A 26222-nucleotide genomic window follows, 5' to 3' on the forward strand; every position below is an offset into this window, starting at 1 on the left:
ATCATGAAAAAAGTAAGTTTATTTAGTTCTATATATACTCTATTTACCATTCAAAAATACAATTTAAACAGTGAAAAATAACACATTGTATTTTGCACTCTAAAGAAGTTTGCCCCTAAAAAAATTTGATCTTTCTCGAATCATGTTAGATCCATCATGTTAGATCCGTACTTCAGATATCATTTCACTTTAAATGAACACAGAAGATAATGAAATAATAAATATTTACGTTTATTGCATTATTTAACAGTGAAAAATAACTCAAAGGTTCTAAGTCTACTAGCTTAGTAAATTTTGGTTCATGTTGCCCAATGTATTTAAATATTATAAATGTTGTTAATGACAAGGTAATGTTTGTTGAGTAAAATATGAATCCAACTATTCACCACCCATTCAAAAGGTAATTTGCACAACAAATGGAATAAAATCGTTGTAGTGATGAATATGTAATATGCAGTGATGGCTTTGTGTTAATGTTTTTTTTTTCATATGCTGGAAAATCTATCATAATTTAGTAGTCAAACCGGCAGTGAGGACAACCATTTCTGGCGACTAACTGAGGAATGCACGCTGATTCATCCCCATTATTGAAGGAAAACCACACCACCTAGAATAACTAGCTGAGGTAGGCTTTCACTCTTGCTACATGCCTCTAAATCTTGGGCCGTTAACTTATTTCTTTATGTCTTAAAAACAGAAATCCTTACCAAATAAAAATAGTTTTAAAGTATACTCCAAATCCATAAAAATGTTAATATTAAAAATAATATGTATAATTTTTATTTTTATTTAAAATTTATATATATATATATATATATTTATTAATATTAATTCATATTAATTCCAAATTTACAAGAGACCGTATACAAATTCTTTGAGGTGTAATAATTATTTTAATCCCAAAGAATTCGATCGCTCCCCAAAGCATGATAGATCTGCAGTCAAAATAAACCTATTCCACCATAAATACATTCTTAATAGGACAAAATAAAAATTTATCGAATAAATGGAAAAAGATAAGATCACTGCGTGTAGTTGTGCAAGTCCAATCCATACAGTACGTATGGATGTTTATGGACTGTTTTTGCCTATGTGAAAAAAAATATAAGGAATTTTATGGAGGAGAGTTTTCTATAGTTGTGCAGAGATTAATATTAGTTATAGTACTAGTCTCAGATCTTTATCTAAAATATTCATAAATCATAAAAAAATTTGTACATAAATATTTTATATTATATAAGTTATATAATTTAGTTCAAAATGGACCTACAAGCTGACTAGGCTAACACGTGTCAAATACCAAACTTTAACATCACATATTGAGAAGACATAATGTCCCAAATATCTCTAGCTCTAAATTACTAAATAAGGCAAAATGCACTACAAAACATTCCATTGAATTCTATTCAGGAGTACACCTATTCCATCAAACAGTGACCTTGCCACTAGAGCAACACATCCCATTGCACAGTAATACCTGCACAAGAATAGGTGAAATGTGTGTCAGCTATATGTACATGTGTATTTAACCATTCAACCTATTATAAATGACAACATTTCATTCAGGATTAAAGACAATAAATGACAACATTCAATTCTCAACATTCTCAATAAATGTCACCAACACACCAGACTTTTCAATTCAGGAATTAAAAACAGGAAAACACATGGATCAACCTTCAAATATTATCAACCATTTGATCATGTACAAATCAATCCAAGCCACACATTTGAATTTGGGAGATGGCAATCTATGCCAAACTTCCCTACCAATTAAATTCCATATGAAAAACTATAAAACATCAACTCTTACTCATTTTCATTTCAGACATTCATTTTACTCATTAACTATTGGAGATATGCAATTAAAGTGTTCAGACACTGTTACATTCATTCTATTCAAAAGTTGTTGGAAACATACAAATTGAGTGTGTGCACAGTGTTACATTCATTCTATTCATTAGTTGTTGGAGACATACAGGTAGGTTTTTATTGAATAAAGTTACCATTTTTGTTAAATAATGAATAATGTTATTTCTATTGAAAAACAAAGGTAAATTAAAGCCATTATAGCTAATTTCATTACTGATTTACTGATTTAAAAACCAATTTCATTGCCACTATAACCTCAAATTTGAACCTGTAACTCAATATCAGACTCTTATAATAGCAAAGAATATCCTTTCAAAGAGCAAAGACAAATAGCCTCAGGTACTAAAGCCATTACAATGCACCTCAAATCTGACCCTGCAACTCAATATCAGACTACTATAATAGCAAATAGAGTTATTGTGCCTAGCCGTTAGCATCCCTCTATCTAATTTTATGCTATTGTTATTTCTGTAGACTTAACATTTCAGAATATGATATTATGACATTCTACAGAAATAACATTTCATAATATGATATTATGACATTCTACAAAAATAACATTTCAGAATATGATATTATGACATTCTAAATTAAATTTGGCGGATCTATGGTACAACAATATATGCACCAGGTTTGATAAAAAAACTGATTTGTCCAATTTTCCTATGAATAAGTCATTTTTCAAATACAGGTCTAGGTGTTTAAAAAGAAGATGTGTTTTCTTTCACTTTGTAACATGTCAATGAGTTAACAAAGCATCGAATGATCTTTCAAATCTAATGTGCATGTAATTCTCTGTAATATCTTAAATACTGCCAAAAATGCAATTATCGTTTCACACAAAGTTTACCTTCATGTGTGGGTCTCCATTACGATGTCTATTAGCAATAAAACATAAAAGAGACTTGGAAAACTCAAGAACCCAACATGCTACAAGATAAAACGCCTGAGAAATGGATATATTTTAAATTCTCAACAATGACCTTTAGATGTGGTAAATGAATCACTAAAATTGTGTTGATAGATCATGATCAATCCAACTTCAATTATGTATGTAACCCCTTTGAAGGCTACATCATCATCAACTGGTCCAAAGGCATAATTCTCTCTCTCCACACAAAGTGTGAATGTGCTAAGAAAACCATCATTGAGCTATGGATGCACACATGACTTCGAGAGCTCACATACAAAGGTCCAAACCAAGTCAAGTCATGTCAAAAGATAGCCAAATCAACATAACAGTGCCTCTCATTTGAGTTAATAGAAGCTTATTTTGCATTGGAAAGCAGGGCTATGGTTTCTTGCAAATTAGAAATCACTTTGCACCCAATGTTGCAGTTGGTTGTGTGATTCATTTTTGAGTTAGTACTAGTTTGTCTTTTTTGCACTAAATAACATTGTATTTTCTTATTTGGGGTAGCCAATTATTACTAAACACTTACAACTTCAATTATTGAGCAAAATAAAGGCTTGAATTTTGACCATGAAATGGTGCAAGAGGAGATAGTTTGGTTAGTGTCTCCCTTCTTTTTGGCCCGAACCTAGCATTTTCTCCAATAATAAACTCCAAAACCGTAAAATGTCAGAGTTAGAGTAGCTACTTACTGAATTAAGAGCTTGGTAGAGTAGCTACCACTATTAGGACTTCTTATCAGCATGATCAGGACCAAATCACTTCGTTTCTCACCTCTCCCTTACTTAAGTACGTTACCACTATTAAGACTTCTTATTAGCATAAGCAGGACCGGATCACTTCGTTCCTCACCTCTCCCTTACTTAAGTGTTTATTTACTAACTCTTTAGAGCTAAACATGTTAGCTTAGATCACTGAATGAATCCCTTAAAAGATACCACCTGACCCTTTTCTCATGACAAAATCATGTTAAACAACAAACATTCTTAAACTTGTTGTTGGTTTCATTGAAGAAAGACATGCCAGTTCCCAGAAACAATCATTTGAGGACACAACAAAATAGTTGGGTTAAAGAAATTGTCTTATGTCAAACCTGTTATAAAATTAAAAAGGAATAGCTCTTCCTGATAACTCATAAAAATCATCTAAGAATCAAATAAAGAACTTTAAACCCTTCTAATAATTATTTTCATATCCGAGATGTATTCAGCTACAATATATAGATAAAGCACTGATTGTTGTTGCTCATTAATTGCAAAGGCCAATGAATTTCCTTGTTTTCTAATATAGTTTTTTAAAATCAGAATTTGGTGGTCACTTTGCAGGTTGTTGCAGCCATGCCAAGATTTTCTATTGTAGATTGTACAAGGAACAAGACGAGGTGAGGGGCGAGGGGGGCCCAACTATGGTCCACTTCATCAGATGAGGATAGGGCAGGTGATGTGAATGCTCACAATGCACCCAGTAATTTCATTGAAAAGGACATTGTGGTTGCAGATCATGCTATCCCACCATCAACCATAGAGCCGCCTTCAACCATAGTGCAAGGTGCAAGTTCAACAAAGAAAATCAGTGCCATCAGAGGCTGGACAAAGCAAGACATGTAGGTTGCAATTGATGACATCGAGTTTAATGGATATTCAATCTATGCCTCTACAAAAAAGCATGGTATTGCTTCCTCTAACATACATTATTGGATAAATGGGTTGACTAATACAAAGCGTAGAGGGCCTGCTATAGTTATGACTGAAGAGGAGGAGGCCGAGGTGCTTGAGTGGTGTAAGGAGATGGCCTAATTGGGACATGGGTTAGAGATTATACAACTTAAATCCACAGTAGCTCAAATCTGTTAGGCGAGGCAAAACCCCTTCAAATATGGGTGGTAAATCATGGTGGAGTGGATTTAAAAAAAGGCATCCAGACCTTGTGCTACGTATAGTTAAGGGCCTTGACAGAGACAGGGCTTTAAATCTATGCCCTGCAATTGTGTCCAAGTTCCATAACACTCTTTTTGTTGCATATGAGCAACACTCATATGCCTCAGACCATATATGGAACTATGATGAAACAGGCTTACAATCAGGAAGGAATTGTGGTATGCGGGTAATTGCCAAAAGAGGGAGCAGAAATGTGCCTAAGATTTTGCCTAAGAGCAGGGAGTGGATCACTATACTTTCTTGTGTCAATGCAATTGGTTCTTCAATCCCAGGATTTTACCTATTCAAATGTAAAACACAACTAAAAAACTATATACAAAACTGTGAACCAGGTGCATGCATGGCAGCACATCCCCATGCATGGATGACAAAGGAACTATTCCTGAATTGGCTTTGTCATTTTGCTACATCTGTACCAGGTGGTGTCTCGCCTGAAAACAAACACCTACTAGTTTTAGATTGCCATGGAAGCCACATGGCTTTGCAGACAATTGAGGAGGCCAACAATTTTGGCATTGACCTATTAATATTACCGGCTCATACCACTCACAGATTGCAACCCCTTGATGTCAGCGTGTTTGGGCCTTTCAAGAATTATTTTAGGATCAAGCGAGCTCCGTGGATGGCAAAGAATCCAAGGGTGGAAGTAAAGAGGCTTGAGCTAGCTGAGCTTGCAAGTAAAGCATTAAAAACAGCTCTCACACTTTCTAATATCAAGGCTAGATTTAGGAGGACTAGTATATGGCCACTTAATGTTGATGCTCTTGTGCATGATACTTGTTGTAGCCAAGCATTTTCTGTGGAAGGTCAAGAAGCAGAGAACTTACAAGACCATGTTGATGCCCAAGAAGATGTTTCTACTGCTGAAGGTATAATGTACCTTTATGAAGGGCACTTATGTGGTGATGATGATGGACATGTGAATGAGACACATTTCAGTCATGAACCAACTATCAATGTCATGGAGGCTATCACACCTACTGAACCACGTAAAATTCTGCATGTGATATTCCATATGAGGCAGTTGATGAAGTGGATGAAAATGCAAACTTGATTTCAAATGGTAATGCAACATGATTAAACAATGAACAATTGAGAATGCCAACCCAGGTAAGCCCACCATCATGGTTGGCAGAGGCTATGATGAATATCAACCCACATAATGTCTCTACCACCAATGAGGAAAGCATGGACATGCCTTCACAACCATCAGAGTTGAACACCGAACTTGCTCATTATTTTATGGACAATGGTTCACTGGAAGAGGAGCTTGTTCAACATGAGGTACCTGAAGAAGATAATGGGGGCCAATCAGCTATACTAGAGGCTGGAATACAAGTGTGAGATCCTAGGGAGCAAGGGGAAAATCGTAGATTACTTGGTGCATTCCTAAAGCTACCAGTAGAGAGAGTGAAGGCCTTATCAAAGCACTCAACTATAGATTGTCTTCGTTCGGGGAGGAGTTCACAGTTGCTCACATCTCAAGATTATATGAATTTATTGTTTGAGTTTAAACATAAAAAAAATAAAATGAAATTCATGAAACTAAAAAGAGAAAGAAGGAGTTTTCCAAGGATAAGAGAGCTGTAAGGATTGCAGCAGCAGAAGCTCGAACAGAGGAAGGATGGAAAGACAAAAATCAAGGGAAGATAAGGAACATAAAAAACAATTGGCAAGGAAAGAGAGGGAGGAAAGAAAGGTTCAAGAAGTGTTGGAAAGACGAGGAGGGGTGACAAGCATGGAAGTCTATGGTCCAAGACAGTTTGAGGCAAATAGGATGATGTCCAATACACTGGACCACATTGCAGAGCACACACCATCATACCAAGAGTTGATTAACATCGAAGTCCCCCACTATCAGCCAGGGGTTCTTCCCACCTCATATACCCCTACCAATGTAGGTTTAAATCCAAACTATGTTTATATGACCCTTGCACCCAGTGCTGGAGTTAGTAACACAAGTGAACACTTGGGTTACTCAGTCCCTCCATGGCTACAAGGAGGAAATTAGAGTCAAGGATATGGTAACATTCAAGCACATCCTAATCAACCAATCTCGGGTATTCCACCATACTTGGGTGAGGGAGGAGACTCAACAATTCTGGGCAATGCAAGAAATGGAGGCCATCAAGCATAGGGGTGGCATGAATTAACTTTTGTAACCGCTATTGCAATGTGAATTTTGTAACACCTGTCCCACGCATGAAATGATGTGTTGGCTACTTATTAAAACCGGTTCAGCAGGTTATGGTGGGGTTTAGGGTTTCATTCAGTGATTACACTGTGCATTGTTCATTCCAACGTTCATTTCTGTTTGGGACTTGTTCATTTCTATTCGCTCTATTGGGTAGTTGAATTTGAATTGTAATTATGATGAAAGTCAACATAATATTCGCAATGTGAATTTTGTAAGGATGCAATATGTTGATTGGTTTCATAGTAGAAGCTAAACTATAAACTAAATTGAATTTGAATTGGAATTATGATCTGGAATTATGATGAAAGGAAACATAATAACCCAGGAAAAGAAGTGAACATGAAACAAAAGTAGCTACCAATGGAAGGAAAGATCTGCCCAGGAGCATGTGCTTAAGAAGTGCAATAGAAATCAACCCTCTGTCTACTCACAAAGGCAGTAAATAAAAGAATCCCTTTGTTCTCACTAAAGGAAATTCAAGAGAAAATAATAAAAAGTAAAGATCAATTGAATCCAATTTGAAACAACATTGCAAAGGAAAAGAAGTAGTAATTTAGAACAACACTCAAGCTTGGATATGTGAATGTTTTAAGGATGCAATATGTTGATTGGTTTCATAGTAGAAGCTAAATTATAAACTAAATTGAATTTTAATTGGAATTATGATATGGAATTATGATGAAAGGCAACATAATAACTCAAGAAAAGAAGTGAACATGAAAAAAAAGTAGCTACCAATGGAAGGAAAGATCTACCCAGGAGCATGTGCTTGAGAAGTGCAATAGAAACCAACCCTATGTCTGCTCACAGAGGCAGTGAACAAAGGAATCCCTTTGTTCTCACTAAAGGAAATTCAAGAGAAAATAATAGAAAGTAAAGATCAATTGAATCCAGTTTGAAACAACATTACAAAGGAAAAGAAGTAGTAATTTAGAACAACACTCAAACTTGGATTTGGTTCCATATTAGTGGTATCGAAGCAGTTCCACTCCTATGGATCTAGAAGCCAAAATGCTCTCATTTTGAGAGTTGTAGCTTGCTGCCATGGCCCTTTAGGTTTCTACATTACCCTTTAGGAAAAAGGGAATACAATCTCAGACTCTAGAGAGAAACCCTAGTCCACACCTTAGTTCTACTATTAAGAGGCTCTGCCTTGAACCTTTGTATGACAATCACACTATAGGTAGCACAAATTTTTAATGGTAAAGGCATTGATAAAGGTTGTCTTATTGAGCATTAAATCAAAAGATGGAACTGGAGTATAAGATAGGTCTCCTATTGGCATTGGCATACATTTCAAGGGGGTGTGATGCAAAAGAAATAAAAGGTTTAATGCATAGCTGGTAACAAGGCAACTTGGTGGTTACTTTGTCACATGCAAAGGGACACAAAGATCAAACCCACATTTGAGTGTGTGGTAAATCAACGGTAGTTATCATATAGGAGTTTGAACTTAAAGGCCTCAACAAACCTGATATTGTTCATTTCCAAAGTTAGGAGTCAAGGGCAACGAAGACTCTCTAGTTGGAAAGCCTAGAGGAATAAGATTGGATAACTTAAGTGTAACAAAGATAGAAAGAGGCCAAAGTAGAAATTTTTGAAGTTCTTTGAGGCATATAGAAATTTCTATACAAACAGAAATTAGTGTAAAATAGAAATGCCATCTCTATCTTATACAACCCAGACAATATTTCAATTCTTAACAACTACAAACATCCAGACAACCCAAGAGAAAAATACCAAAATGTTCTGATAAGTTTCAACCTTCTAGGCTAGATATGAACATAAACAATCACAGCGCTAAATACAACAACAAAATAGCCCTTATCTTCTTCAATTACAATGCTAAATCACTTAAGCATAATCACCATTAATTTATGTCAAATTAGCAAGACATATAAGTCGGAAATTATAAACTTTGAAAAACATAGATGGCTGAAAATCGGATCTCCAATTCCCATAGGTATTGGACAGCTGAAAACTTCATTAATATGCATAAGATGAAGTTCATATGCATACTGACAATATTTCAATTCTTAACAACTACAAACATCCAGACAACCCAAGAGAAAAACAACAAAATGTTCTGATAAGTTTCTGCCTTCTAGGCTAGATATGAACACAAACAATCAGAGTGCTATATACAACAGCAAAACAATGCTTATCTTCTTTAATTACAATGCTAAATCACTTAAGCATAATCACCATTAATTTATGTCAAATTAGCAAGACATATAAGTTGGAAATTATAAACCCTGAAAAACATAGATGGTTGAAAGTAAAATATCCAATTCACACAGGTATTAGACAGCTGAAAACTTCATTAATATGCATAAGATGAAGTTCATATGCATACTAACAATATTTCAATTCTTACCAACTACAAACATCCAGACAACCCAAGAGAAAAATACCAAAATGTTCTAATAAGTTTCAGCCTTCTAGGCCAGATATGAACACAAACAATTACAGCTCTAAATACAACAACGAAACAACCCTTATCTTCTTCAATTACAATGCTAAATCACTTAAGCATAATCACCATTAATTTATGTCAAATTAGCAAGACATATAAGTCGGAAATTATAAACCCGGTAAAACATAGATGGATGAAAATCAAATCTCCAATTCACACAGGTATTGGACAGTTGGAAACTTCATTAATATGCATAACATGAAGTTCATATGCATACTAGTCTTATTTCAATTATCCTAGACAACAACAGACAATATTTCAATTCTTAAAAACTAAAAACATCCAAACAACCCAAGAGAAAAATACCAAAATATTCGTAAATAAAGCAATTGATATTTTTGCATCTACCCATGGTTGAAGTTGAAAGTGAAATTGAGAGTGTGAGCTACCATCAGGAGAATTGATAGATCCAATATAGAAGAAATTTCTTCACAGAAACGAGTCCACTTTGTACCTCCACAAGATGCAAATGGAAGGGGGGTTAATGTAATCACTGAGGGGTTAATGCAATCACTAAGAGTGATAATCGAAGAAATATAGAGCTATCAAACCCTAGGAGGAAAGAAATGTTTTTCTTTTACCTATAGCAGGGTGGTCATGGAAACCCAGAACTTGGTCCCACCCTCGAGCCTGATGGAAGCTTAGGAAGGGTTTTAAGGCCATTTAACATTGCCAAGAGGTAGCTACAAGCTACAAGCAAAGAAATACCGTGATTTTCTATCAGAGAATAGCATACTTCCTACTCCACAACCGCAAAACCGCATGTGTTGGGTCCCTATAATACTAGTGATTACCCCATTACTATTGTAGTTATACCCCTTATTTATATTGCTGTGCCCCTATTACCCCCATATTGTTATTTCTGTGCCCCATAGAATCCCTCTATTGTTATTTTTGTGGCTTTATATTATTATTGTTAGGTCGGCTGGATTATATTGTGACTCCTTCGACTCCTATATATAGAAAGGAGGTTTTGTCATTTGTATCATCCAAGAATTGTTCATTTATGTAATGTAAAGGAGGTTGCCCCCTCGAAGAGGCTGAATTCTAAGGCGTTGATCTTTCTTTTCTATCTTTTCTTGAGTTGGTTTCATAACATTTGGTATCAGAGCTTTGGATTCTAGGATTTTGCTGCTCCAAACAGGTCATCGTGGTATTTTCGCTATAACGTTTTTTCTATGACGTTTCAGAAGTCACAAAAAAAAAACATTTGAGAAGAAATCGCGCTGAACCTTGGGTCCGAATTTCAGATCTTTTCGCGCGATATTTGCGGAGATATGCTCTGAGGAAGTTGGTCTTTTTACAGACTCCTGAATTACATTCAAAACAGGTGACCTAGGGAAAATCGTCATAACTTTCTCTCTGAGGATCGGATTGAAATTTCATAAGAAGGTACAGAAATAGGACGGACTGTAGTCTCTTGTATATCCTTTTCAGAACCAAAGGTCGAAAATTGTACACGTGGCACTTCATACAAGTTCACACTTCTGGAAAGGTCTATAATCAGGTCATCTTGGGAGATTGTGCATAACTCTTTCTTGGAGAATCCAATTTGGATCAGACTGGTGGCATTGGAAAGAGGACACGGAGAGCTACTATAGGTCACAATTTCAAAACTAGATGATTGGAAAGTACAGAGATACATCAGAGGCAACATCAAGCTCCTACAAAGTGAAAAAAGGTGTGTAGATTTTTTTAAATTTTTTCTTAAGCTTGGTTTGAAAATTTATTTTGAAGGAATTCAAAGGGCATAGTAGAGCATTATTATCGATAACTGATGTCCCAAGGAAAGAAAATGCAAACACCTAGTAAGGAACCTGAAAGCTCTAGCATGACTCATGAAGAAGAGGAAGAAATGCAACATGATATATCAAAATTACAAGACCAAGTGCAACAACTGTCCCTTGCACAAAAAGGAACAGAATCTAAGATGGATGGTTTAAAGAAAGAGGTATAAGCTAAGATGGATGGTTTAAAGAAAGAGGTAGAAGCTAAGATGGATGTTTTAAACAAAGGTGTAGAAGCTAAGATGGACTGTTTAAAGAAAGGCGTAGAAGCTAAGATGGATGGCATGGAAGCTAAGGTGAATGGCATGGACGCTAAAATTGATGGCATGGATGATAAGATGGAAGAATTGAAGATAAATATGAACAAGTTGATATAAGAAATGGTCACTAAGGGTGAAAGAGTACTAAAGGAAACTCATGATGAGAACAAAAGAAATGTTAATCATGATTCCATAGATTCTAATGTTGGATCAAAGACTCACCATGTTCCAAAAATCGATATGAGGAAGTTTGATGGCAAGGATCCCGCCACATGGATATTACAGATGGAGCAATTCTTCGATCTCAATAATGTGCAAAACACAAAAAAGGTACGTATGGCAACTTTATATTTGGAACCAAATCAGTTTGTATGGTATCAATGGCTTTGTTCTCGTAAACAATTTATCACTTGGGCAATTTTTACAGAAGAATTGATAGCACATTATGAGAATACAAAAAGCAACACTTTTTTTAGCCAATTGATAAGTCTCAAACAAAAGGGTTCAATAATGGAGCACATTGAGGAGTTCCAAAAATTGAACATAAGGGTAAAAGATATTCCAGAGGAGCATAGGATTGATGTGTTCATAGGGTCTTTAAAGGATAATATCCAACATGATGTGCGCCTTTGGGAACCTAATTCATTAGAGAAGGCATTCAGGTTAGCAAGAAAAATGGAAAGCAAAATTATGGCAACTAGGAAGCATACCATTCACAACTATAAAGACGGAAGTGTTGTTGCCCATAGTCTTCCACAACCTACAAGGTTGACACCACAACAATTGGAAGAAAAAAGAGCAAAAGGGCTTTGTTACAATTGTGATAGCAAATACACAAAAGGTCATAAGTGTGCTGAGAAGAAATTATTCTACATAGATTGTGAAGAGGAAGAAGAAAAGGAGCAAGAAAGGTCAAAAGAAGAGGATATATTCCAGGAACAAAGCCTAGATGAAGAACAAATAAATCCGACCATATCTTGTAATGCATTGGCGGGAATTACCACTCCTCAAACCATCAAGATAGAAGGACAAATCAAGAAGAAAAAGGTAATAGTGTTGATTGATTCAGGAAGCACCCACAATTTTATTCATTGTAGGGTAGCAAAAGAATTGAATTGCTTCCTATATCCAGCACCAGAGTGTCAAGTGATGATTGCAAATGGAGGAACAATAAATTGTTCTGGAAAGTGCCATAATATCAAGCTATCCATGGGAGAATATGTATTGACTAGCCCAATGCTTTCCATTCCAATGGGAGGTGCTGATGTTGTACTAGGAGTCCAATGGCTACAATCCTTGGGTACAATAGCTTTTAATTTTCAAGAACCTTTCATGAAATTTTCTGTGGAAGGAAAGGAAGTTGAATTAAGGGGTATTGCAGGGAAACCAGGAAAGATAATCAGCTCTAATGGCATGACAAAGCTTCTAAAAAAGGAGCAAAGAGGTGTAATTGCACAATTATGTTCGCTAGATGTTTCCACATTGGAATCATCTATTTCTCCAGATCTCCAAAAAGTCCTGGACAATCATTCCAAGGTATTTGAGACTCCCAAAGGTCTCCCACCTATGCGTGATCATGATCATGCTATTCATCTGATTCCAGGAAGTGTTCCTCCAAACATCAGGCCGTACAGATATCCATATGTCCAAAAAAGTGAAATTGAACGTATGGTTGCAGAAATGCTAGAGGCTGGTATAATTCAACCGAGTCAAAGTTCTTTCTCAGCTCCAGTAGTATTGGTGCACAAGAAGGATGGATCATGGCGCATGTGTCCAGATTATAGGGAGCTCAACAAGCTCACTATTAAAGATAAGTTCCCCATTCCTTTCATTGATGAATTACTGGATGAATTGCATGGATCAATTTACTTCACCAAGTTGGATCTTCGTTCGGGATATCATCAAATCAGAATGAAGATTGAAGACATTCCGAAAACGGCATTTAGAACTCATGAGGGTCATTATGAATTTTTGGTCATGCCTTTTGGCCTTACCAATGCACCTTCAACATTTCAAGGTTTGATGAATTCAATTTTCAAACCATTCCTTAGAAAATTTGTGTTAGTATTTTTTGATGATATACTAATCTACAGCAAGTCTTGGAAGGATCATGTTGAACATGTTGACAAGGTGCTACAACTATTGGAGGAGAAACAATTATATGCAAAAAGATCCAAATGTTTCTTTGGAGTCCAGGAGGTGGAATATTTGGGTCATATTGTATCTCATGAAGGAGTTAAGGTAGACCCTAGCAAAATTAAAGCCATTAAGGAATGGAAAATTCCCACATCCATAAAGCATCTGCGAGGATTTCTTGGGTTGACAGGGTATTATCGCAAGTTTGTTAAGAATTATGGGAGAATAGCAGCACCTCTAACAACATTATTGAAGAAAGATTCATTTTCATGGACTCCGGAAGCAACAAAGGCCTTTAAACATCTTAAAGAGGCAATGTGCCAAGCACCGGTCTTAGCTACACCGGACTTCACAAAAACCTTTATTGTGGAATGTGATGCTTCAGGAAATGGAATTGGTGCTGTTCTAATGCAAGATGAAAGACCCATTGCTTTTGAAAGTCGTCCAATCAAGGGAAAGTTTTTAAGCAAAGCTATTTATGAGAAGGAAATGTTGGCAATACTCCATGCACTTAAGAAATGGCGACCCTACCTAATGGGAAGACACTTCAAGGTAAAAACGGATCATGATAGCCTTAAATACTTTTTAGAACAAAGATTATCCTCTGAAGAGCAACAAAAGTGGGTCACAAAGATGTTGGGTTATGACTTTGAAATCATCTACAAAAAAGGGAAGCAAAATGTGGTGGCAGATGCACTCTCAAGAAAGGATGAGGATATGGAAGCATTGCTATGTGCCATTTCTATTATCCAACCAGATTGGATAAACGAAGCAAAGGAGGAATGGAAGAATGACGAAGAAGTGTGGGCACTTATTCGAAAGCTACAACAAGATTCCAGTACTTCTGATACATTTAGCTGGCAAAATGATTCATTATGGTACAAAGATCGCTTATACCTCTGTAAGAATTCCCAGCTAAAACAAAAGATTCTTATGGAATTGCACACTTCTCCCTTAGGAGGGCACTCGGGATTTTTAAAAACTTACCACAAGGTTAAGAAGGAATTTTTTTGGGATGGCCTTAAATCAGATATTCAAAAGTTTGTGGCGGAATGTTTGGTTTGCCAACAAAATAAAGTTGAAACAATTAAGACACCGGGTCTATTACAACCTTTATCCATTCCAAGCCAACGATGGGAGGAGGTTTCAATGGATTTTATCACAGGTTTACCCAAGTCTGAGGGAAAGAGTGTCATCATGGTGGTAGTTGACAGACTTACCAAGTATGCACACTTTTGTGCATTATCACATCCATTTAAAGCCAGTACAGTTTCTACTGCATTTATGGAAACAGTTCAAAAGCTACATGGAAACCCAAAGATTATTGTAAGTGACAGAGATCCCATTTTCACTGGAAATTTTTGGACAGAATTATTTTCTTGTCTTGGTACTCAGTTAGCTCATAGCTCATCTTATCATCCTCAATCTGATGGGCAAACTGAGATAGTAAACAAATGTTTGGAAGGATATATTCGTTGCTTTGTATCTGATAAACAGACACAATGGGTCAAATGGTTGCCTCTGGCTGAATGGTGGTATAACACTTCCTTCCATACAACAACAAAAATGACCCCATTTATGGCACTTTATGGGTACCAACCACCATCAATCACATCATATTTAAGAGAAAATTCTAAGGTTCAGGCAGTGGAACATCACATCGAACATCAACAACAAGTCCTCCAACTCTTAAAGGATAACCTCGTGTTGGCACAAAATAGAATGAAACAACAGGCAAATCAACATCGCAGTGAAAGAAGTTTTGATGTAGGTGATTGGGTATTCCTACGGCTACAACCATATAAGAAAATGTCCCTAAAGCAAGCTAAGAAGGATAATAAATTATCACCAAAGTATTATGGTCGTACAAGGTGTTGGAAAAGATTGGTACTATGGCATACAAATTGGAGCTTCTTGCAGCTTCTCGATTGCACCCAGTTTTCCATGTTTCATGTTTAAAGAAGGTTATAGGCGACAAGCTCCCAGTTCAAACAATATTGCCAGAACTTGACGAGGAAGGAAAAATTATATTGGAACCGGAAGCAGTCACAGAAACAAGAACTCGACAGCTACGAAATCGATCAATTTCAGAGTATCTTATCAAGTGGAAGAACTTATCCGCTGAAGATTCCACATGGGAGGATGAGAATTTTATGCAGAAGTATCCAGAACTTCTCAAGCGTTGAGGACAACACTTTTTTGAAGGAGAGGGGCATGTTGGGTCCCTATAATACTAGTGATTACCCCATTACTATTGTAGTTATACCCCTTATTTATATTGTTGTGCCCCTATTACCCCCATATTGTTATTTCTGTGCCCCATAGAATCCCTCTATTGTTATTTTTGTGGCTTTATATTATTATTGTTAGGTCGGCTGGATTATATTGTGACTCCTTAGACTCCTATATATAGAAAGGAGGTTTTGTCATTTGTATCATCCAAGAATTGTTCATTTATGTAATGTAAAGGAGGTTGCCCCCTCGAAGAGGCTGAATTCTAAGGCGTTGATCTTTGTTTTCTATCTTTTCTTGAGCTGGTTTCATAACAACATGAAACCGCAAAAACCCAATAGTTATCCAAAACCCACAACCCAAAGTTGAATGAGACCGCAAAACCCAATAATTATCCAAAACCCACAAGCCAAAATCAAATGAGACCGCAAAACCCAATAATTATCCAAAACCCACAACCCAAAACCCAATAACTAGCCAAAACCCACACAAGTAAACACATACTCACAGGTAAACAAAGGCACAATTTTCCAATGTAGGCTAAATGTCTTAAAAGACACAGTAAATGTGGCTGATAGGACAGTGTCCTACCTTTTTTCTCCATGCCAGAAATCCACAGGAACCCCAGATGCTCAAACAATAGTTCAGACTGCAACAATCTGCAAAACAACATAAAAATGGTTAGATAGGGACCAAAAATTAGTTGAACAATGAAACTGCAGTTAAGTTATTCAACCACAAACCTAAAAAATGCATTTGGAGCACAAAACAACCATCTCCAACACCGAGCCGAGCGTAATTAGCCACAGGGATAAAGGCAAACGAATAATGAGCCCATACCACCAGACAGGAAAGAAAAACTAGGCGGAAAAACAACATGAAATAGACGAATACAACATTGCGCGCTGAAGAACGACCACCTTGCTAAACAATAAACCACCACCCGGCACTGCGAAGCCACTACCCGCACCACACACAACAGTAATGGCAGTGACTGCCATTGGAGCAGCGGCGGTCAACAACCGGCTCTACGAACAGACAAGAAATGGTCCGAAACATAAATGAACGTTGGAATGAACTACCCGTAGCGTAATCACTAAATGAAACCCTAAACCCCGCCAAATACCTGCCGAACTGGTTTTAATAGGTAGGCTACACGTCATTGCATGCATGGGACATGTGTCGCACAGAAAAGGGTGTGCAAGCGTGGCGTTGTGGGTGGTTGATGTGGAGGTGTTCACCTAATGGCATCCCTCCCCTAGTGCGTTGATTTTGTGTGTATCTTTAATTCTTCTCTTTGCTTCCTTGAAAATTAAATGCAAACTCTCAAAGCGTTGCGTCATGAGGTCTGTCAACGTGATCAATCTTAGCTTCCAATAGGGTACCACTCGGGGAATAGTGATGCCACTTTTTCTTTTATCCAAGGTTCACCTCGTTCTCTTACATGAAGGTATAAAATCTTTGGAATTTTAAGGAGTTGTTTTTAGTTTGATTTTTTGGACTTTGGGGTGCTAGAATCTTGCGGAAAAATTTGAGATGAAATTTGGATATGTGTTATTTAAACTGGTTTTTTGAATATATATATATATATAGATTCAACATCCTGAAAAATTTTTGGCTTTTCGATTGTTCAGAGATGACCCATCAAACCTGTAATTTCAATAAAATCTTGCCAGATTTTAAAGAAACTAGACTTGAAAAGCCCACAAAAAAATTTCCAAAAAATCTCACTAAAAACAAATTAATCTTAAATAATATTATACTAATCTTCCATGATTTTTGGCCTCACAACAAATCACTCAATTATTTTCAATCATTGAAATGCAGCTAGCCAACGCTTAATCCTAATCACTGGTCAATATAAAAATCGAGCATGTCGTAGGGTTCCCCATGTTCTTTCTTATGTTGTGTATTCATGTATTTGAGTTGCATCAATGGCTGCTCGCAGGCTGCTCAGTCACGCATTTCAAGGGTCACAATTGTTGCGCAAGGCTCAGGATTCCCTTCATGGCAACGGACTCGCTGAATGTATGGAGACAATTAAATTCCATAGGTTCGATCCTTGGTTTCTGCAGAGGCGAGACGTGGCTATGCCCCCACACTCTCAGGTCCAGCGCTCGGTGATCCATGGCGATCGTTGGCGACAGGAGTTAAATAATTTGAATAACAATACGAGAGACTGCCTTCACCAGGAGGTGTTCAGTCCGCAGGAAGGGAAAATATCTATGGAGGGAGAAGACTGCAAATGTTTTATTTCATGTTTGATAAGAAAGTCGAAATTCAAACCTTCCATGAAATATTTCCCTGTAATGGTTCCCGTTATGGTGGAAAATTTGGATTTATCTCTTGCTATGGAATATAAATTTTGTTGATAATCCTCTAGCTGAACTAATTTATCTCCCATTCCCTTTAAACTTGGAAGCCCCTTTTCATGTAGTATATTGAACTTTCTGTGGAATTTTTGAATGCTGACCTCCAAGTTATGAAATTTATTCTCTAACTACAAAATTAAATTCATTTTTGTAAGAACTCTTCTTACCTCAAAAATTGTCTCAGTTTTGTCTGTAATCTCATATTCTTGTAGTTCTTCTTTTTTCTTTGAATTCATAATTCTTATTAAGGAATTAGCTTCACCTGGTTTCTGACCCAAACTTTCCTTTATATCTTCTATGACCTCTTTTTATTTCTACACCAATTCCTCTTGCTCAAAAATAATTTCAATGGAAGGCCAAATTTCAAACATGGCTCCATTAATATATACCCAAATGTTTTCCTTTGCTTGTGAAATTCTGTGCCATGGCATATTCATTGTCTAAAAGTTCAATTCTCTAAGTTAATCGGTGAGTGTTTTAAAGCTCCAACAAATACACATTATCAATTTTTTATTTTTTCTCTTGGAGATTATTAAGCCGAGTTTTCAGCTTTTCAATCTCCTGCCCTCCAATAGAAAATTCTCCCACAACTTTTCTTAATTGTCCTATTGTATCCGTAGACTGTGTCTCTGTTGTAGTAGTTTTTGAAGTAAAAGCCCCTGCTACTGATTTACTTGTAATTGAAACTATTGTGAGAGGAATGACTACTAATTTAGTTGACTGTTCTTTCTCCTATAACAGGATTTATATTCTAGTATCCATATATTTTATCTGTCCATTCTGTTCAATGATAATTTTGAACATATCTTCTTTTTCCTTTTCTAGTTGACCAACTTGCTTTGTTTGTGGATCTTCAATGGATGGATGTTTGAGCTACTTCTTTAGGGCTGCAATGTCAGCATTTTTTCTCTTAATGATTTCCTAAACAACTTTCACATTAATGAGATCATATCCTAGTTTAATCACTAAATCGTCTAAATAATTTATCTTAGTGTCTTTCGCTAAAAAAAAATATTTTTTCAAATTTTAATTGAGATTGAATATTGTTGACTAAACCCTGAAGCCTAGATGCTATCATTGTTGACTTTGTCAAGGTATAATACAACATTTCACCTGTTTTCTTGTGCAAGTCCATTTGATCAATATGATGGAAAAATCTTAAAAGAAAATATAGATATTTTGTAGTCATTTGCAATTTTAGGAAAAGGAACTTTAGCTTGAAGGAAATCTATTTGCATCTTTCCTTTCTGAGTATCAAAAGCTAAGAGAAGTCTGTGTTGTGATGATGTTGTTTATTTCCAGAACTGAGAATAAGTTGTTTCTTTCAGAATTTCATTGTTCTTTTTAATTTCCTTATACCTTGCAAATATATTTGGTTCAGCTTGATCATGGACCAAGTCTCCTGATTGAGATTTTTCTGGTGGTTCTTGAGAAGCTGAAGATGATGGTGACCCTATGAAAATGTCTTCATTTCAAGGGAAAGTAGAAGTATAAGGAATTGTCAAGACTACTATAGACTGTAGATTTTCTTCCTGCAGAGACTCTTCTACTGGATTAATTTTCTACATCGTTTTGTATGTTTTTAATTCTTTCCCCTGAATTTCGAAAACTGAAGGGGAAACATCCTCCCTTGGTCTTTTATCCTTCTTTTCTTGTGGTGATTCATCATCATACTTCATTCTATGGTAACCTTCTAATGTGACACCATGGTTCAGACTTTAGTTCTCTTAATGTAATACATATACACTTCAGTCGTTCATAAAATTCCACCCTTCTGTGAGATATATAGACTTTGAAATACCTTGATGTAATCTGAACTATAGACCTCCTTCATTTGTTGTTTATAATTCGAATTATTCTAAGATAAGTAACCGAATTCTTCTCTGAGATTTTCACCGAATGAAAATCTGAACTTGTTCCTGTGGTATACCAAAACCCTGTCACTTAATTCATTCGAAAATATTTTCTGCAATTTGAGAGAAGTTACATCTCTACTATACTATGATTTCACCAATCTTTTACGAAATCATTCTCTGAAATTTATCCGAAATTGTCTCATTGTGTTTTGAGCGAAGTCCTTATGATTATAGTTTTTTCCTACTAAAATAATTCGACATGAGGTTATTTGGATAAGACGACTTGTAGACAATTAATTAGAAGGAAGACATGCAAGGAGACTTGATGGAGGAGTCTTTGACCAAACAAAATTTGAATTTGACTTAAATAAACAATCCTAAAGCCTAAAATGGAGGCTTGACCTGTAACAATTGACCCAAGCATGAAACCCATTCTTTAACAAGTTAATTTAATTAATAATAAAAAAATATTTTGCTTTCTTTTAACAAGTATATTTCATTTTGACTCATGTACAATTATGAAGACAAAACCTAGTGAAATTCTTCAACACTCCCTCTTAACGAGGGAGGTATTCATACTTACATATAACTAGAGAGATACATGGAAGATATCGAGACACATAATCTATGAAGATTTTAGGCACCACAAAGCCATGGAATAGATTCCTAACAAGGGAAATCTTTCCAAGGTCGCTCAACGGTTTAGGCACCACAATGCCATGGACTATATTCCTGACCAGGGAAATCTATCCGAGTGGGACTAAGACAGACTAAATCTCTCAGCCTCTCTAGGTACCATCAGGCTTACTTACTAACCATCAACCCAGGGATCTAGGTGTGTATTCAAGGTGAGATCTCCATGACCAACACCACCCTTCCTACTTCGGGAACTAGACATCAACACAGACTATCGACTAGATGTCTTCCCATGCAATGTCTCACACAAAGCCTCAACTTTCCAATCGGTAAAAAATCCTCCCTGATCAAATAGATCAATAACAAATCTCTACCCATCAAACTAATTGATAACCCTAATCATGTAAAATAAGTTATCACACCTTCAAACACAACCCAAATCAGTAACAAACTTTCAAATGTATATAAATAGACACAAACCTGCGGGGTATTCTATAAAAATTCATGTTGCTTCTCAACTTTTCAAAGTAAGACTTAGATCTTTCCAAATAAATATTGATAGAAGATTCCTTAATCATGCATATTCCCTTCCTACTTCCCATGCAACAACATATTCTTCAAATAGATCTGGCTCTTCTTATCTTATCAGCCCTTCAAAATAGCTTCTCCAATTTCTTCTATCATGGTGTCTATTATGACTATGATATGACCTCCATCTCATCTAAGGATATATTTCATCTAGGCTCCTTCTCAACTTAGGGAGATCTTTCATTCAAGCTCCCTCTTAAAATATGGGGCTCAATTTATTTCTTGCAACATTGGAGAATCTATGATGGCTTCCATCCTTCTCATGAGAGTTATCTGATCATCATCATTCACATCATGCTTATCATATCAACTTAGTTTACGAACATCTTCACCATCTTGAAGATTGTGTACCTGCACAACTTAGATACCAAGTACAACCAATTCTATAGAAGCATGAAGTTAACTATAACATAACCACGAAAGAATTCAAATTTATATATCAGATGCCAAAACTTAATTTTAAACAAGAGACTCATACTCTTCAACTTCTTACTAGGGTCTTTCATAAACCCTAAACTACTTCATCAAGGCTTTGAGAATTTCATCACAACTTTCATTACATTTAGGGTTTCAATGTTTCTTCTAGAGGTATGACATACTCTAGTAGATCATATTGCAGACCCTAGAAATAATTCAAACAAATATAGATCTACAATGTATCTAACAATTTTCAGAATTCATATGTTAGACTTTCTACTAGGATTTCATACAAACCCTAGACTTCATACATGAGATAAAAACCAATCATAGCTCAACCAACAACATGAATTACTTCCATTAGGATTTATTGTAAACCCTATATTTCACTTATTCTCAACAAACATCAATCATAACTAGAAATCATACTTCAACGGTCTTACATAAATCTCACATTGTCACATTGTCATCATATATCAAATATTTTCACTCCTACTAAGATTTAATTACAATACCCTAGAATTCACAAATACTATCATCCTAGAGAATCAAAATTCGACTAGGCCTTAGTTCCAAACCCTAGGACTCATGACCATCAACAATTAGGTCAGTGCATACATCTAGCATCCCATCACCATGCAAAAGCATATCATAACATGTGTTAGTCAAACCCAACTACAAATATGAAGTTAGATATGTAACAAACTTGATCAAACTAGGGTTTGATCATAAAAACACACACATGCCAAGGATTTTATCTCTAATACATTATAGGGTCTTTCTTATACACTCTACTAAGCCCTAAACATATAGGGTTTCAATAAAAGAAGATAACAAACCCTAAATTACCAATTTGTCAAAGGTTCGGTATTTTAGACATTACCACTCAACCATAACAAGTTAGGGTTTCCATAATCATACCAAAACCCCAAACATGACATAATCAAAAACTTCAAATAGCATTTTCCAATAACCCTAAGCAGGTTAGGCTTTCACACATTATCATCAACATACACTTAAGTTAGGGTTTTTCATAATGAACCTTTCTAAGGTTCCATAAGAGTAATCAAAGATATAAGGAGGGTAGATTTATCTAATGTTGGATCACCCAATCAAGAATATTCATGATTCAAGAGAGATAGACATAACGATGTTAGTAATGTAATGCAAATTTCAAAATATGATGAACATACCTCTTATACTAAGATAATTTTATAAGGTGTATAGTCTAAGACATACCTAGAGATGTCCATGACAAACCTTGTAACAATTACTTAGAGTGTTCCCTTTGTATTTAGCCATGATATTTTATACCTGTAACACTTTCAAGCAAAACATGTGATACCAAGAACATGATTTTATCTTATCAAGTTAGATTTTCTATGTAACAATGCAGGATGGAATCCTATGATATCGAAGATCAATTTATTCTTTCTTCCAATCAACATTAGGAATTTTGCTTGACATCCTAGATTACTTCTAAACTCTAGAAGGCAAGGATTAAGCTTCTAATATGAGATTTTCATATGTTATCTAGGGATTACAATATTTAGCCTAAACTGGCTATAAACAAGGATTATATGAACCATTTGAGATTATATATATTGAAAGTATGAAAGCTCATGAATATATGTACCTAGTGTTTACATACCTTTGATTTGATACCCCATTAAACTTGTTGCATATGCATCCTGTTAAGTAAGTAAAAGTGACAATACTTATTCAATTTATTTGAGTTGGTTCCTTATGCTTGGACTATTAATTCAAATCCTCAAAGAGTAAGTTTGTATTTCTTTCTCCATAGGACGGACTTCAAATTCCTTTCGCAATCCTCAAAAGAATGCTTTAGTTCTTAGACTTCAATTTGTTCTTCAATATGTAGGAGGACTTCAATCTATTCTTCAAGTGTAGGAGGACTGATATTCTTCTAGTAACAAATTGGTGATAACGATGAACTCAAACTCAGCCCTTAAATGATGAACTTCTGCCTGTAGTGAAGGTTCCTTCAAGTTATATATCTTAACTAAGGAGGCTTTAGACCTTTTATCGTCTTGGATGCTTCGAACTACTCCTGACAATGAATTTGATCTCAGAGAGTACTACGATTTGTCATCATACTTCGTTCTATGGTAGCCTTCTAATGTGACATCATGGTTTAGACTTCAATTCTCTTAATGTAATACATATACACTTCAATCCTTTTGTAATATATATAGACTTTGAAATACCTCGATGTAGTCCGAACTGTAGCCCTCCTTCATTTGTTGTATGTAACTCGAGTTATTCTAAGATAAGTATCTTAATTCTTCTCTAAAATTTTCACCAAATGAAAATATGAACTTGTTCTCGTGGTATACCAAAACCTTGTCACTTAATTCCACCGAAAATATTCTATGCAATTTGAGTGAAGTTACATCTCTACTATACTGTGATTTCACCGATCTTCTATGAACTCATTCTTTGAAATTGATCCAAACTTGCCTCATTGTGTTTTGAGCGAAGTCCTTATGCTTATATATAGTTGTTTCCTAATGAAATAAGCCGACATGAGGTTATTTGTCAATTAGTAGACAATTATTTGGAAGGCCGACATGCAAGGAGACTTGATGGTTGCAATGAAAATTTGTAGTCCTCAGATAGATATTTCTAATGAGTCTTTGACCAATTTTTTTTTACTTTCACTTAAATAAACAATCCTAAAGCCTACAATGGAGGCTTGGCCTATAAAAATTGACCCAAGCATGGCGCCCATGCTTTAACAAGTCAATTTAATTAATAATAAAATTCCTTTTCTTTCTTTTGACAAGTATATTTCATTTTGACCCATGTACAATTATGAAGACCTAACCTACTTATGTTATTCAACACCTCTTACCTCCACTACTTGAATATCTTCCTCTACACTTAATTCTTCTATAAAGACTCACCTTCCTTCAATGCATAGTCTAATTTCTCATCGCAATCTTCATTTGCTTTGTCATTCTCACAATTATCCTCAACTAAGAGGTATTCATCTTAACTTCCCTCTTTTCCAACCACGCAACCAATTTTCTCTGCATGCTCTAAGGCATCCATTCTTGACAAAATCCACTCCATTATTTGGAGATCCTCAACTTCAATCAAAGGTATGATTTTCTCCATTAAAGTCTTCAAAATTTTCTCTTGGACAAAGGTTATTTTTGCCCTCTCCTAGGATTTGTTTTTTTGGCCAAACCCTTGGGACACTTGCACTACTTCAAACCTAATTGTAAACCTCTCCACCTCCACACAAGTTTCCTATAAGGCATCCTCCTCATAATATGTTCTCCTACTCACACCTCCAATTTTTACTCCTATTTTGTGACACATCTCCACACTTTTTGGTGTACATATTCTTCTTCAAATTGTAGCTCTACCCTAGTCAAAGGTTGGAGCTATTTTCACATGCATACATCCATATTTAAATCCACCTTGAGATCTCCAAACACACATTGGAATTTCCCTTTCCTCATTAGTTTACACCTTCAAATCTCCATAATACCTATCAAACTATAGTTAGGGTTAGATATCTTCCTTCATATGCATCTTGACCTAACAAATTCAACTATTGTAGTTGCAATTCTTCAACATGATATTTCTACTGTGATACTAATTAATGCTCAATTGAGCTTAGTTCTTTATAAGACTTTATATTCAACCAACACACTAAACATAAACAAAATCACCATAAGCCCTAAAATTCACAAAAGCACATGCTATATATAAAATTAATCTTAATTTTAATTAAACACTATAATATTGAAAAGTTCACATAAACATCAAACTTATAACTTTATTATTTATTAAATTATCTATATTTTCTTATCTTTTATTTTTTCAATCTTACTCTTCCATTGTTAAATATACTCTACTTTACTTTCTTTCCTTAAATTCTTCTCATTATTCGTCCTATACTCTACTTTTTTTCCTCAAATTCTTCTCATTATTCTTCCTCCTATTTCCTAGTTTATCCATTAGAATAAAGAAAGAGGACACATCATAATTAAGTTGTTACTTTTTTTCCTCAAATTCTTCTCATTATTCTTCCTCCTATTTCCTAGTTTATCCATTAGAATAAAGAAAGAGGACACATCATAATTAAGTTGTTAAAGTAAACAATATTTTTATCAACACCTTTAAATTAGTCATTTGGAACTCATCACTTTTATTTAAGTACACAAGTTCTATTTATATGTGATTTAATGCGGTAGTGGAAGTAATTTAAGTTAGTTTGTTTGTTTTGTTTTGTTTTGTTTTTTGTTTTTTTTTTTTTTATAATTTAACTGGAAATTAGAAAATGATTTATTAGAATTACGAGTTTGAATTTTAGTTTATATATTTAAAAAATGTTAAATCTATTTATATATTCAAAAGGACATTTTAAATTAAAAAATTACCTAATGAGAAGACGTTTTAATTCATTTTTTAGTTTTTTTCATTCTTAAGCAAGCTTATGAGTTGGCATTCATTATTTTAACTCCCTCACTTTGGCTCTTAAAGTTTGTATGATTTCCATGTTTTATCC

The 26222-nt window shown here is 35.3% G+C and overlaps 1 long non-coding RNA gene across 2 annotated transcripts in view; it reads right to left on the reverse strand.

The window, feature by feature from the left end:
• Positions 1 to 1179: 1179 nt before the first annotated feature.
• LOC149193645 (uncharacterized) overlaps positions 1180 to 26222 on the reverse strand; it is a 51325-nt gene continuing 26282 nt past the window's right edge. Inside the window, exons 2-3 of one of the 2 annotated variants that reach the window (XR_016254970.1) lie at positions 16402 to 16469; positions 1180 to 1477 (exon numbers count right to left, since the gene is read on the reverse strand). This is a non-coding gene — a long non-coding RNA (uncharacterized LOC149193645). The remainder of the gene's footprint in view (positions 1478 to 16401; positions 16470 to 26222) is intronic. The other variant, XR_016254971.1, reaches the window with a different exon arrangement.

This window comes from Pinus tabuliformis, chromosome 2_2 (assembly GCF_031772625.1).
Source record: "Pinus tabuliformis cultivar Carrire ecotype Pingquan chromosome 2_2, CPIR1, whole genome shotgun sequence".
Taxonomy (NCBI): domain Eukaryota; kingdom Viridiplantae; phylum Streptophyta; class Pinopsida; order Pinales; family Pinaceae; genus Pinus; species Pinus tabuliformis.